This window comes from Schistocerca gregaria, chromosome 2 (genome assembly GCF_023897955.1).
Source record: "Schistocerca gregaria isolate iqSchGreg1 chromosome 2, iqSchGreg1.2, whole genome shotgun sequence".
In the NCBI taxonomy this organism is placed as follows: Eukaryota; Metazoa; Arthropoda; class Insecta; order Orthoptera; family Acrididae; genus Schistocerca; species Schistocerca gregaria.
The window spans coordinates 12,584,582-12,599,325 of record NC_064921.1 but is presented as its reverse complement, the minus strand read 5'-3'; positions in this window follow the sequence as shown (position 1 = coordinate 12,599,325).

The window sequence follows — 14,744 nt, the reverse complement described above, 5'->3', positions numbered from 1 at the left end:
TGTCAATTATGTTTTCAGTATTTTTGTTAGTCTTTGTCTATATTTTTCTTTTACTTCTTTAATATTTTTATTATCTATTCCTATTTTTTGTCTGTATCCTAGATATTTATAGGCATCTGTTTTTTCCATCGCTTTATGCAGTCACTGTGGTTATCCAATATGTAATCTTCTTGTTTAGTCTGTTTTCCCTTGACTATGCTATTTTTCTTACATTTGACTGTTCCAAAAGCCATATTTATATCATTGCTGAATGCTTACCTTATCTTTAGTTATTGGTTGAGTTGTTGATTTGTTGCTGCCAGTAGTTTTAGATCATCCATGTATAGCAAATGTGTGATTTTGTGTGGGTATGTCTCAGTAATATTGTATCCATAATTTGTATTATTTAGCATGTTGGATAGTGGGTTCAGAGCAAGGCAGAACCAGAAAGGACATAATGAGTCTCCTTTGTATATTCCACACTTAGTCTGTATTGGCTGTGATGTGATGTTATTTGAATTTGTTTGGATATTAAGTGTGGTTTTCCAATTTTTCATTACTATGTTTAGGAACTGTATCAATTTATGATCAACTTTGTATATTTCCAATATTTGTAGTAATCATGATTGGGGTACACTATCAAAAGCTTTTAGGTAATCAATGTATGCATAGTGTTGCAACCTTTGTTTGGTTTTAGCTTGATATGTCACCTCTGCATCTATTATCAGTTGCTCTTTACATCCTCGTGGTCCTTTGCAACAACCTTTTGGTTCTTCATTTATAATTTTGTTCTTTGTTGTATGTGTCATTAATGTCTGTGTAATGACTGAAGATAATACTTTGTATATTGTTGGTAGGCATATTATGGGGCGGTATTTAACTAGGTTTCCTGTGTCTACTTTATCTTCAGGTTTCATATAAGTTATTCCATGTGTAAGTGTATCAGGGAATCTTTATGGGTCTGCAATGTAACTGTTAAATAATTTAGTTAGATGTGAATGTGTTGAGGTGAACTCCTTTAGCCAGAAATTAGCTATTTTATCTTTTCCAGGGGCTTTCCAGTTGTGAGTAGAGTTAATTGCTTTGGTGACTTCATGTTGCAAAATTATCACTCCAGGCATTTGTGGTATCATCTTTTATGTGTCTGTTTCTGCTTCTATGCACCGTGCATGCCTGTTCTGTTGTACCGGGTTTGACCATATGTTGCTCCAGAAGTGTTCCATGTCTGTTATGTTTGGTGGATTGTCTATTTTAATGTGTGTTATCTATTGTCTGGTAAAATATCTTTTGGTTTGTGTTGAATGTTTGGTTTTGTTTCCTTCTATTTCCACATTTTTGTATCTTCTAAGTCGTTTGGCCAATGCTTGTAATTTCTGCTTCTTTTCATCTAATTGCTCTATCGCTTCTTGTTGTGAGATTTTACCTAACCTTTTTCGTTTTTTTCTGACATTTGATGTCTTATAAATTGTGTTAGCTGTCCAATGTCTTTGATCATTTTTTCTATTCTGATCTGTAGCCTGTGTGGCCATGCTGGGTTGTGCATTTCTTCTGTGTTTTGGTTGGTTCTGATCTCTGCCTAGTGTGTATATTTAGTGTAGTGAGTGCTCCTATATAAACCAGTAGTTTTAACTCTTCCATAGTTGTGTTTTCATTTATTTTTTTGTGTATGATTGTGTTGATAGTTTTTATTGTTGTTTCGACTTGTGGGTTATTTGGCGGTCTATGCAAAAATTGTCTAATGTTTGTATTTGTGTCTTTGTATTCTATATATGTCAGCTGAAATTTTTCTTCTATATCTAACATGTGTGTCTCTTTGTGTTCTATTTGTACTTGTTCTGGTGGCAGTCTTAAGATTTCGTTTTCCTCTGATTGTTTAATTGATGTGTGTTGTTCTTTGTTTATGTGCTCTGGGATGTGTGAGGCCATTACTGTATTTTCTTCTTCTTCTTCTAATTGCACATTATTTTGTTCCAGTATTTGTTGTACTTGTTGTTTGATGTTTCCTAATTCTGTCTGTGGTATCCTGTTATTTTTGATCATTACACGAATCTGATCAGCTAGTCATTGTTCTGTTAAGAATTGTATTATGGGGTATCTTGTAATAAATGTTGTGTATACTTGTGATCTGCATCCAGTTTTGTTTGTTCCTATCTTTGTTGCATGGTAATAACAGAACATGAGGTGTTGATAAACTTCATCTGACCATCTCATCCTCTGGCTTTGTTTTCTATCTAGTGTGGTTGCAGGTAAGATAACCTGGAAAACAGCTCTATTTGGATTTAAATCATTTTCCATTTGGCTTGCAGTGTCGTTACCATTGTGGGCGGGCATAGGGTTAAAGCGTCGTCCCCGACCATGACGGCGCTTGTCCGAGGCTTCTTTAGTTGTGTCCAGAACCAACTAATCACACTAAAAGGGAGGTTAGCCCTATTAGTGGTTTGTTGTGTTCGATGCCTTTGACTGGCAGAGCATACCAGAAGCCAAATTAATAATAATAATAATAATAATAATAATAATAATAATAATAATAATAATAATAATACTAAAACTACAAATTAATAAACTGCTTAGTCACAATACTCACAGTCAAAACTTGAACAGGCTTAATTAATTGGAAGCTGTATTTTGTCAATTGTACCATTTTGCACAGAGCATGAAATTGGAATTACACAGGTCACAAAACAAGGAAAGGTCACACTGATTGGACTGATAAATTTTTTGTTGAACCTGCCCAATGAACTACAATGACAGACAGAAAATGAGCTAACAACTTGCAGCTTTTACAACTGTTAGACAATTGAATAACATTATTGCAAATACAGGAAGATTCACAAGTCAAACCACTGATTGAAACTGTTGCAAGGGCTCTTAGCAATGTATAACACTTAAGAAAAAGAAAGAAAAGCCCTTAAGTAGTAATTTATACATTGCATTGCAAACAAACATTAAAAATTACTTTTTATAAATATACCATCATCCAAAATTCAGAGCAAGCTGAGAGCTACAGCAGAGAGCTATCACAGTCAACAAGAAACAAGCAGCCAAATTCCCCAAGTGGAGTTAGTGAATCACGATCGACAGTTCACACTTTTAACTAGCAGGGTTTAAAGTCTATGTCTTGAGAATTAGTAGTAAGAGATAAAATTTTAAGCAAGTAGTTAAAGGTATAATGAGGAGGAACCTCAGGCTTGGTAAATGTGCCTTAATCTCCCAATTTCAAGAGATGCTCCAAAAAGAGCAGACTACTGGTTCCTGCCCAGAGGTGACACTCCACCATGGCACATGTCAAATTAGCAACTTCACTTCCCTTGAGCAACCACAGTGTGACTACTAAGGGCAGCAGACTACCAGTCAATCTGAGTGCCACGTGACGACGGAAGTGCCGCCATGGTAAAATGTAAACATACCTCTGCTCTGCGCCCAGGTAACTGGAAAACACCATTTCCTGCTGACACATATCAGTGGGAACAGTATTCTGCACAAATAAAGCTTCATACAATAAGGGCCAGGAAGTAGAAAATGTGAATGTCTGGCACAACTGACTAGAGACACAAATTAATACTCTTTAAAATTTGTATTATTCAGAAGCAAAAATTTCAGCACCTGCTGATATATTAGCTCAAGTGTTCACATGTAGCAAGATTTCTTTGCCTCAAACACAGATAGTGTTCGAGTAGATTCCCTTCATGAGACTTAAAACTCGGAATAGTCTTACACTTGCATGACACATGGCCCATGAACACAAAGTGCAATTAATAACATTGACTGATGATCATGCACTGAATCACCCATAGGTGCATTAATATTACAGATGCAGTTTCACGTAATACAGACATGACCTTACTCAAATATAACAAAACAACTTAAAACTCTACTTAGTTGTGAAGGAGCAGTGCCTTTCAGGATTCCAACCAAGGCATTATTGCGTTGTACCCCCACATGTGATCATCAAGGAGCGATAAAATTTAAGCTTGTAGAATAAGCCAGTAACTTGCCAAGCATGTTGCACGCAATGTCCGTATGTCTTCACGCAGGTCACCGCTATCAGTCCTCATGTGATCCAGCCCAGTTTGCCTTCACCAAATCGACCTTCAGCAGCATCTAGGGACCTGCACTGGACAATGGAAGTCCCCCAAAAGCAACAACTTGCCAGCCACGTGCCCTTCAGCCAAATGTTTTCCAGGCTCCACCAAACTGACACACATGCACACATGCACGATCGCACTTTTGCATCGATCAATTTGGAACATGTGATCAAATCAATATTGGCAACTTAAGTAGTTAGTGATGAAAGTGGAATGCTGTGCACTGAGATTGGAGATATTGTGGCTCGGACATTATTTGATCCTTCTGTCCTTCACAGTTACTTCAAGAAAGACAGCCTAAGTTTTCACAGAACACAGCACGAATGGCTATCTTGACTAAATTTTGTGGCTACCAATTGATACTGCTTTGACATACATAACCCAAAAAAATTGTCTCTTGAAGTGCATGATGATCAGTTACTGTGGAGAGAGTCCTTGCCTTCTGAATGTACAGACAAACTTCTGCTCCCAACACCATGTTGATCTTGCAAGGTGACCAAAATTCTGGATCAACAATTTTTATACTCATCAAATCTGAGACATTGGGATTGAGATGAGGTGTCAGTTATCTCCAGCAACATTAAACAGACAGAAGGTAAAATGAAGATGTTTATACAGGAGTCGACTTGAACAGAGATCCACTGTTTTGTTTCTGGTATAATTCCATCAGTTTCTTGGAGTTTGCTCTACTCTGCCATTTCTGAAGTCAGAGGCACTGTGCACATGGTTGAGATATAAATCGTGTCTGCAAGTCAGAAACTGAGAGAGCATAAGTTTTTCATGTGCCACTGCTATCTTTTAACCATATTGTCATTGTTGTAAGCAATAATTGTTTGCCAGGGATGATTTAGGTGAGCAATAACACAACGCAGTTGATGGATGTATACCATTGTGTTTGTATTTTGTGTCACTAGGACAGTCCTGTACCTTTTTCCATTTTGTGTGTTTTATTTCTGTGTGGTGTGATTTTTGACAAGCGTGACAGCATACAGATGTGCAACTAGAAGCCCTACAAACATGCTTTAAGCAATTACGCAAACAATTTGTTGGGCATCAGAATAGGTTTGTGTTCACTACATGTGGCTTGCCTGAATTTTCTGCACTTCTGCAAAGTATGAGGGAAGTGGCACATGACAAATGCAGCACTAGCAGGGACTAGATCAATCTCAAATGCACAAAGTGCTTGGTGTTGCAGATGGTCTGCTTTTTTTTCCCATATGTGCTGTGCCATGTAGGTCTGTATCCTTCTTGATTTCAGATTTGCATTTATTTTACAGAAAAACCTACCTCTCTCCTAATAGAAAGCTTTTGAACTCTGATGTAATTTAAATTCTGTTCTCACAGACTGGTCAACATTTTCTACAAATAGCTGAGATATAGTTATTTCCTGCAAGGATACAATTATTTGTAATGCCATCAGCACATGAACATTGCTTGAAGTAGTCCAAGAAATTCACTTGCACATTCCCCAGTCACTAAAGGAGCACCCACAGTTTTTTTAAGATGTGCTGACACAATCAATCTAGGGTTATCGTATGTGTTGCAAACTGTAGCAAAAGCTGCATTGAAATTAGTGCTAGCCACCAGAAGAAGGGCAATTACATTGTGAGAGGCACACGTTACTGATCAAAGTAAATTTTTATTTAGCAGTGTCCTATAACACCTTATTATTTACCACAAGACTCACAAATGTCACAAAAATGCCTGAACTGCTTTACATAACCTCTGAATGATGGCAGTTTTATGATGGGCATCTTGATGGAACATTCTGATGCACTCGGGTCAGATCCTTCCCTGCGGTCTCACAGTTGTTTCGTTAGTTCAGACGTGGTGCACATGGGGCAATGCATCCAGTTCTTCTTTATTGGCTACATTTGTCACCCTGCTCTCCCTCTCTATCCTTGCTTTTTCTCCATTGCCCCCCTCCTTCCCCTTTCTCAGTGTTCTGATTTAAATCGACATCGCTATCCAATTGCTTTCTTGTATTGTTTGCAATTTTGTTTCTTCTGCCTGTTCATTCACCCTTTATGGTGTTTTGGTCCCCACTTGAGGTTTGACCTCCACTTTAAAATTTCCTGTACTTTAGTGCGAGCCTATTGAGGAACAACTCCCCCCCTGGCATCTGTGGTGTGAATGCCTCTTTCCCCATTCCTTCCCTTGTCCTTCCCTTGCCCTTTCTCCCTGTAGTCCCCTTCAACCCTGCTGAGCCACCAGGATGATGGGGCTGTTATGTACCCATATGGCTGAACCCCCTGACAACACAGGGATCACACTCCTGATTCCTGAGTTGTTCACTCCCCATGTATGGCAAATAGTCGTTGCTTGTTTTCTCAGAGCATCGGACTCCCAGCAGTGGCTGCCATTCCAGACAGCCATTGCTGTGGCATGGTGGTGTCCTTGTGGAGGGCTCCCTTGTCAGAGTGGCTGGTATTGGTTGGGTGCTTAATGCATGAAGCGTATTGAGCTGCAAAATTCTGGCTGATATCAAATGGGTGTTCCTGTGAATGTTGAACAATCATTGAATGCTATTTCATACTACCCAGCAACTCTTCCTTCCCTGGCTACACTGTGGGAGGAGGTCCAGGCTTGCCTTCTTTTTTTCACGTTTGATAGAGTGATGTTTCTGTCAAACATTAGTAAGACAACACATTCTGAACAAAATTTACTGCTACCGGCATCATCATTATGACCACACTCGAATGTCCTGGTGACACACAGCCAACTGTGTAACCTGGCTCCTTCCTCCTCCAGTTGCAAAAGTTGTAAAGGTGACCATGCCACCTCTGCCTGAGGTTGTCTCTTGTACCTTAATGATGGGGGTTCCAGGAAATCTTGGTCAAGGGGAATGATGCCTTACCAGGTCACTAGAAAATTGTCGGCTTGTCAGTAACCCTGTGTTCTACCATCAGGCAGTTACAGTACTGTACTTGCTACATCTCAGTTCATGAAGGACATGGGCATCTAGACATATGATATGAAATACAGCACTGTGGTTGTAAAATTACACAGTGTCAGAGTTGCAGCCCCATCTCCTCCTCCTCCTCCTCCTCCTCCTCCTCCTCCTCCTTTTTCCAGCTGTGCAAACAAGCCACAAACTTTTGCGTAATGGGAGAAAGTTACATGCTACTCAACTGACAGGCCAGGAAAGATAGGAGAAACACTCTTATGAAAACTTTCCATGTTCCTCCAGCCAACAAACATCTCAGTCTTCTTCTGCCAACCCAGAAGGCTCCCCCCAACCTCACACCATCACCCAGGGACATATTCTATGTCATGCACTGGAGTCGTGCTGTTTATTAGCATGACATTCATAGTTTTCCTGACTAACCAGCTTCAAACTATTCCTGTCTGCCTTTCACTTCCTTGCCAGGACTTTTCCATTTGTACTGTTTACATCCCTAAGTCGCTGAACAGTCTGCTTCTAGCTTACTGGCCAACTCCCTCACCCCTTTCTGCTGATCCCCTTGCGGCTCCCACAGAACCTGTCAGAAAGGTGCCCTCTTCATTGACCTCCTGTCACCTTATATTTACTGTGCTAGTACCCACATACCTTTCATTCTCCATGCACTCCAATCCCCATCTGGACCTCACCTGCACTGCCAAATTTGCCCATCATCTCATCATTATCTACGGAACAAAATCAAGTGAGCATTTCCCATTTGCAATCCATTTTCTCACTCCTACCCAAATAGCAGCTTTCTAAGGATGACTAGAGATTAAATGCTCCCTGGCACGCTCAGTGAAACATTATTTCCCCAGTTAGACATGTAATCATTGCTGCCAACAATGTTCCATTCTTGCACTTCATCTTTACCGTGCCATGTCACTCGTCTGACGGAGCAATATTGTGACTCAACTCACGTGCAGAGATGTGCTCTCCATGTTTTCTAACCATCATTCTATGATGGCAAACTACATTTGTTATAAACAGTTGCACACACAGTGTTGTCACACCCATCAGGATAGCAAAAAATGGCTGCATTTAATTTACTAGTTCTATTAACAGTTGTACTTCCTCCTCTGTTGTGTTGCCCAATTTCAGATGGCTCTCTGGGACCAAGATACATTCATAAATTCCTGGCCCAATAGCAGCAGACGTAGTCATGATGGACCCTATCACTATCTCTCTGATCTGTGATTTTATAGTGGTCTGTTATTCATTTCCCCTTCCATTATCCCTTGGGCTACTACACCAGATCATTGTTGAGGGGTGCTCGATCCAGCAAACTATGCTGTACTTCTATTTTGGTCACTGGCAGTATCCTTACACCAGCCTTCAACCATCCAGCAGCTATTGTGTGCATTCCCACCCTGCTGACCTGCGTTTTGTGGGCACTTTTGGCCTACTCTGTGACAGTGGCTGTATGTGGCAGCTGAATGTTCTAAGGAATTCAGACCGTAAAACTCAATTGAAACTCAAATATTTTGTGATTCTTAACTTGGATCATTATGCAGCTTTATCAGTCTCACATTAATAGAATTTCATATCCATATACTTGTCACTGCACCTGATTCCTAATCACTATCAATATTTAATTTGCCAACTCATTAACAATTAGATGGGCATGTGCAGTAAGATGACATACCACTGGCACATTTAAGGTGTTTGATTTACACTTAAATTAAGTTGATGTAAAGTTATTCAGTTTTTTTTTTCTTTTTGCAGGAGCCACAAGAGGTGCAAGCAGAGGAGGTAGTAGCAGGTGAGATTTTCACTTTCTTCAGTAGCTTAATTACATGTTAAAGTAATCACTTTAATGTTATCTTGTGTGGCACATTTTTTCATAATTTTCTTTGACATTAATTCTTCATTGATTGTGTACTAAAGCATATCAGTGAAACAGTTGTTCAAAATTTTATGCTAGAACCTGACACTGGATATTAATTACCTAGTACATAATTCATATTGAAAATTGGCAGTGCTTTTGTAACTACAAGTGATTGGTCACAAATGTGCAGTTGTGTTTCAAATGTGTACTGTGGTCGATTGTGATGAAAACATGATCAAAGAGGAAGAAGACAATTATTTAAGTAGGAAATTGACATTTAAAAAATAAGTCATTGTAAAGGTAAGCTCACATTACTAATTGGCACACTACTACAAGTAGTAATGTTTAGATCACAGTCCCTTTATTCTGTAGTCATGGCTCATACTAAAATCATCACCTTGAGAAAAATTATTTTTAAGTATAAAATTATTGCTCAGCATAGTTGAGCTTCTTAAAGAGGAAAGTTGACAAAGTTATTGGGGACTGGAACAAGTTAATCACATACACGGCCAGTGATTTGAAACCTCATCATCATGTCTTGATATGAAGACTACTGTCCTTGTAATCCCCCTCCTTTCCCAAAGCAGTATTTTGCTACCTGTCTGATGTGTGAAATAGCCTGACACATCTGAGTGCCACAGTTACCCATCACCTGCAAAGAGGCTAATTGACTACCGGATGACAGCATGCTACAGAGTATGAGGTCTCTGATATGTTGGTAGCACCACAACATGTGTACAGCATTCTCGAGGTCATCTCCAGTCCTCTCACCCACTGCACGCCCATACCAGCTTTCTTAATTTGAACATATGTTATTTGCTCTTAACTCATCCTTAACTTCCACAAAACTCATTCAAGCTGGTAGTCGCTACTCCTATGCTGCCCTGCAGTAGCATGATGGTAACCTGGGTGTGTGTGAGTATGTGTTGTGTGGTGGGGAGTGGGGGTGTGGTAGCAGTTAAGGAGAATATTGAAGACTCCGTGCAATGGCAGAATGAGTGCTGAGCAGTGCTGCAGTGCTGAAATAGGAAGATATGGATGAATGAGAAACATCACTAATTAAGTTGGAGTCCAGGAGGGTCACAGAAACATAGAATATGATGCAAGGAGGGTTCCCACTTTCACCTTGATTTGTCAGTTTCTCACCCATTCAGACCCTTTCCTGTCTCAATAGGAGAAATATTTTCACATATGTGGAGAGAATGGCTGATAATAAGTATCCAATGATAATGTATGTACAGTATCACTCTTCCTTTGTTTATAAAATATTTACCATTAAGATTTTCCCTACAGTCTGTTCCTAAGCCAATCTATTTGTATTCCTGCTTCAACTCTCTACAGGGAATCCAGCAGGGAACTGCCATGTGCCACCCACACTCATGGTCCCATGTCCCAACTAGTTTGCTCAGGTACCCATACCGTTGTAACTTCGTTGCAAAAAAGAAGGCACATGATAATGTTGCGCAAGTAAAGCAGCTTCCCAGTGCAAGCAACACAAAAATAGTTCTGATTTGATCTGAGGTTATCACTAATATGGGAATCAATCTTCAAGGTGTTAGGTGAGCACTGCAAGTTGCACTAGTGGTGTCCTAGATTCCAATGTTGTTGTTGTGCTCAGAGGAAAATTTGTCTGTAACATCACCAAAAATGTGACAACCGACATCCTCATGGAGTGCCATCCTGGGGGCACAGAACTGGAAGAATAATGCCAGAATCAGGCAACATCATCATTGAAGGAGGATAGTGAGGTGGAATGACACAGAGATGGCTACCCACGGGAACACAAGACCCTGGTAATAAGTTTCCAGAAACAAAGAAGTAATGTAAATAGCACAAGAAGAGAGATGTTCCTTAGTACGGAAGGGGAATAGAGCTTCATTGCAACACATTTTGTGTGTATCAGCATGAAACAGGTTTCTAGTGAGGGTAAGGTAGAGAATGCCCTGATCCACTGAAAGATATTTGCTACTATGAGAACTATTCCTTGACTCTCCATTTTAGCACTCTGTAAAAACTGAGAAGCACTGTTGTAGGCACCTAAAGTGTAGGTTACACTGGCGATGTCAATATTGAGGGCTGCATTCTTATTAGTATAGTCATGGCAGTCTGAAGTTATAGTTGATGTAGAGTTTGTGACCTGGGTTGGTTGGTAAGCTCTTGTGTAGTGATCTATGAAGGCTGTGCATTGCAGGAGTACTGGAAAATTGTCCAGTGTTATGGGCCTCTGCACAGAAACTATGCAGTGTCTGTCATGGGCAAGATGAGCTATACTGAGTTCGTTTCACGCCTCTTAACATGCCAGCAACAGAGAGCCCTCTGCTGAATTTCACAAGACAGAATTGTAAGGAACCATCCAGATGGTACACCGCCCATGTCCACCTAATTCCTGTTATGTCTCCTGCTCCATCCTGTTGCCATACCCATCAAAGCTCTTCCCACCTCACCCCTATGAAGAAAGCACCTGAGAAGTACCCCACATCATCTTCCATGCCTTCTTGTGGCTGTATGTACCCATCTGTAAATAAAGAAAGAAGGGTTGCATTACATTTGTTTGATGTGGCAGTTTGACTGCACAAACATCAAAAATGTGGTAAGTGATCAAAATGTTTGCTATTACTTTGTGTGGTGTATCCTTGAGAAAAATTCATGATAATTTGAAATTGGGGGTGAAGTTTCCTGCAAGTCACTAAGTGCTCTTATTGTCAACTTCTTGATGAATATAATGTTGGCAATGCCTGCAATGAGTGAGGCTGCATATACAGTCATACACACTGTTCCTACCTGTTACACTTGCCACAGTAAGTTAATCCGTTTAAATAAAGTGGTATGTTTCAATAAGCACATTACTACAGGATTGTAAAATTTGGTCCTTAATTATGTGAAATGTTGACTAAACATTTATTTGCCCTTGCGCAGTCTTCAGATAGCACCCACCAAATGGAATAAAGTTTTGGCTTTCTTGGAATCGTTTAGTGATGTTCATTGTTGTACATAATTGAGTGGATCAGATGCTCAGTTATTCACTGATCAGTAGGAACATTAAAAGATTGAAATAATTCTTTTCTTTATCATGTCATATTGTAACATTGTTAGTGAATAACCTGTTTGTTTTACCTTTGCAGATAAAGTAGTTTTTATATTAACACGCAATTTCTTTTCTCTCAATCAGGCCCTGTCGAGGAGCAAGGCCCACCTCCTGTAGCTCAGGTGAGTGATACTAGATGGTAGCACCTGCGAGACTGGCAGAGCATGGGTGAGTTTCACCAGTAGCGAAACAAGTTTGGTTTTGTGGCATGTAATGAACACCACACAGTTTCCTGGCCTCCTCCTAGGGTGCTCACTAATTTCATCAGCCAAGGGTTTTCATCTCTTGTGTGTGCTGCCCTTCACAACCTCATTTTAATTAATCAGCTCCTTTCTATGTATCCTATTCATCTCCACTTCATTCACATTGTTTTTTTGCACTCCACTCCTTTCTGGCCCCTACAACATATGGAACTCCGTTTACACTGGTTACCAAAATGTTATCTCAAATAAATTGTCACAATAAAATTGTATATTGAAGAATCGAAAAACTTTCTCAAACAATACTTTCATACTGGCTAATGACAGCTCACCTTCATGTTTTTCTCCTGATACAATGACAGTTGCCAGTATGCTTACAGATCTATGGGCTAGGCACATCACTGAACAAGAATGGGGTAGCAAGGAATAAACCAAAAATCAGTAGGTACGGTGAAGCCTAATAGTGCAACTATCGTTTTCCCACTCTGTAGAATTTCTTCATAAATTTGCAACAGAGTTCATCCACAAGAGAAAAAAATTCCTGAAGTCAATAAAAGTTTAAATCAACTGTTTGAACTAAAATATGACTTTATTGCTGCAGCCATTGTTCATCGGTCCTATAGACATTGTAAAATATGTAACTTTACCCAAGTTTTAGATTACACAGCAGTAGATACGATAACTAATGTGTCTAAAATATTTAGTTATTGCAACTACACAAGAAGTACCTTCCTACACTGATAGCAGAGTCACTCTTCTTGCTATTATCATAGCGAGACAAACTTCAAAAAATCTTCTTTGGATATTTTTGTGGCTATTTAATAGATATCTCGTGCTTTTCATAGAGATGTCATCTTGTCTCTGGGTGTGAAGATTTTAACACATGTAGCTTAGTAATTCAATAAAACAAACTTCATGTTTGGTAGCTCATGTATCACAGATTGTGCTGAGTGAAGTAAAAGTAAGTGTGTAGCTGCTTTTGCTTTTTGGGATTTGCTTCTAGTAATATTAAGATAGGTCTCTGATACATGAAATAGAATCAAATGATAAATCTTTGGATAGTCTTCCAAATCTTGTACTGACTTCTGTATGCTGGTAGGTGTCCCTCTTGCAATGACTATACGATCAACGTGCATGCTGTCTGTCATATGAATTTGACTGTATAGTGTCTGCCACAAGGAATGCAAGTCCGAGGGCAAGAGCTCATTCCACATTAACTTACACTGCCATAGACATTGCAAAAATGTTTTAAGTGTGATCACAGTTGAACTAATTCATCAAAAAGGACCCAAGATATTTGACGTGTTGCACAGTAATGTGTGTTTTGTGAAGCTGTAGATATTAGGTGCTGGTTTGAGATTGTTTACAATTTTAAAATGATCATTAGCTGGATGCTAGAATAAACCAGGTGCTCTAATATCCTCATCATTACCAAGCAGTAAAAGTAGTTGTGTTTCTTGCTCCACTGAGGGGATATTTTTGAATAGTTTGGCACTGTTGTTGTACCATTTCCATAGTGAAGATCCACTTCTGATCAATATCATCATGAGATCTTGTTGGAGCTCAATTTCAGCCCTTATTGTATCACAAACTGAGGCACAGTGGTCCATACTGAAGTGATTAGTGAGAATGTTTGCTGCCTCACTCTGCTCACTCTCTTCGTGAGCTAATTGTAACAGACACAGTGCTGCAAGGAAGGGGGCACAAGTCATTTTTTATGTGATTGTCTTTCGTTGGTATTCCTGAAGTGTTGCAAATCTATCACTCCTCCACAATATTCATCGGCATGCAATATTAAATGGCGTCTGTCATAACTACTATTACCATATGTCTTAAATCTTTATGCTTCCTTATAAACTCTGTGTAGCTTTCCACAAACTTTGAATGTCTTGCAAGTTTCTGTTCAGTTTAAGAGAGTAATCTTGCTGTATTGTGGAAAGAATTGAATAACAAACTCAGCTCTTCCTGAAATGGAAGATGAACAATGAATCTGTCTGTTGAATCTTCAGTTGTGTGTTCCAGGATGGGTGAGTCACATTGCTGCTCTTCTTACATCGTTAAGACATTGATACCTCACAACTAGGGTTGGAACAGCTTTAAGGAAAAGAAATGGAATGTGGACTCGCATATTGTGTAACTTGTTACTTTATGTAATACACTTTTTTACTTAGCAACATTATTATTATTATTATTATTATTATTACAAATTAATAACCTACTTAAAGTCACGATATTCACAATTGAAACTTGAACAGGCTTAATTAATTAGAAGCCATATTTTGTCAATTGTACCATTGCAAACAGGGCATGAAATTTGAAGTACACAGGTCACAAAATAAGGAAACGTCGCAGCAGTTGGGTAGGTTAAACAAAAATATTATGAGTTAAATGATTTACAATGACAGACATTATATGTGCTAATAACTTGCTGCTTTTGTAACTGTTACACAACTGAATAACATTCATACAAACACAGGAAGATTTGCAAGTCACATTACTGATTGTTGCTGTTGGATGGCCCCTTAGCAATGTTTAACACACAACAAAAAGAAAGAATAACGCTTAAGCAGTAACCTGTACATTGCAAACAAACATGAAAAATTGCCTTTAATAAATATACATTCGT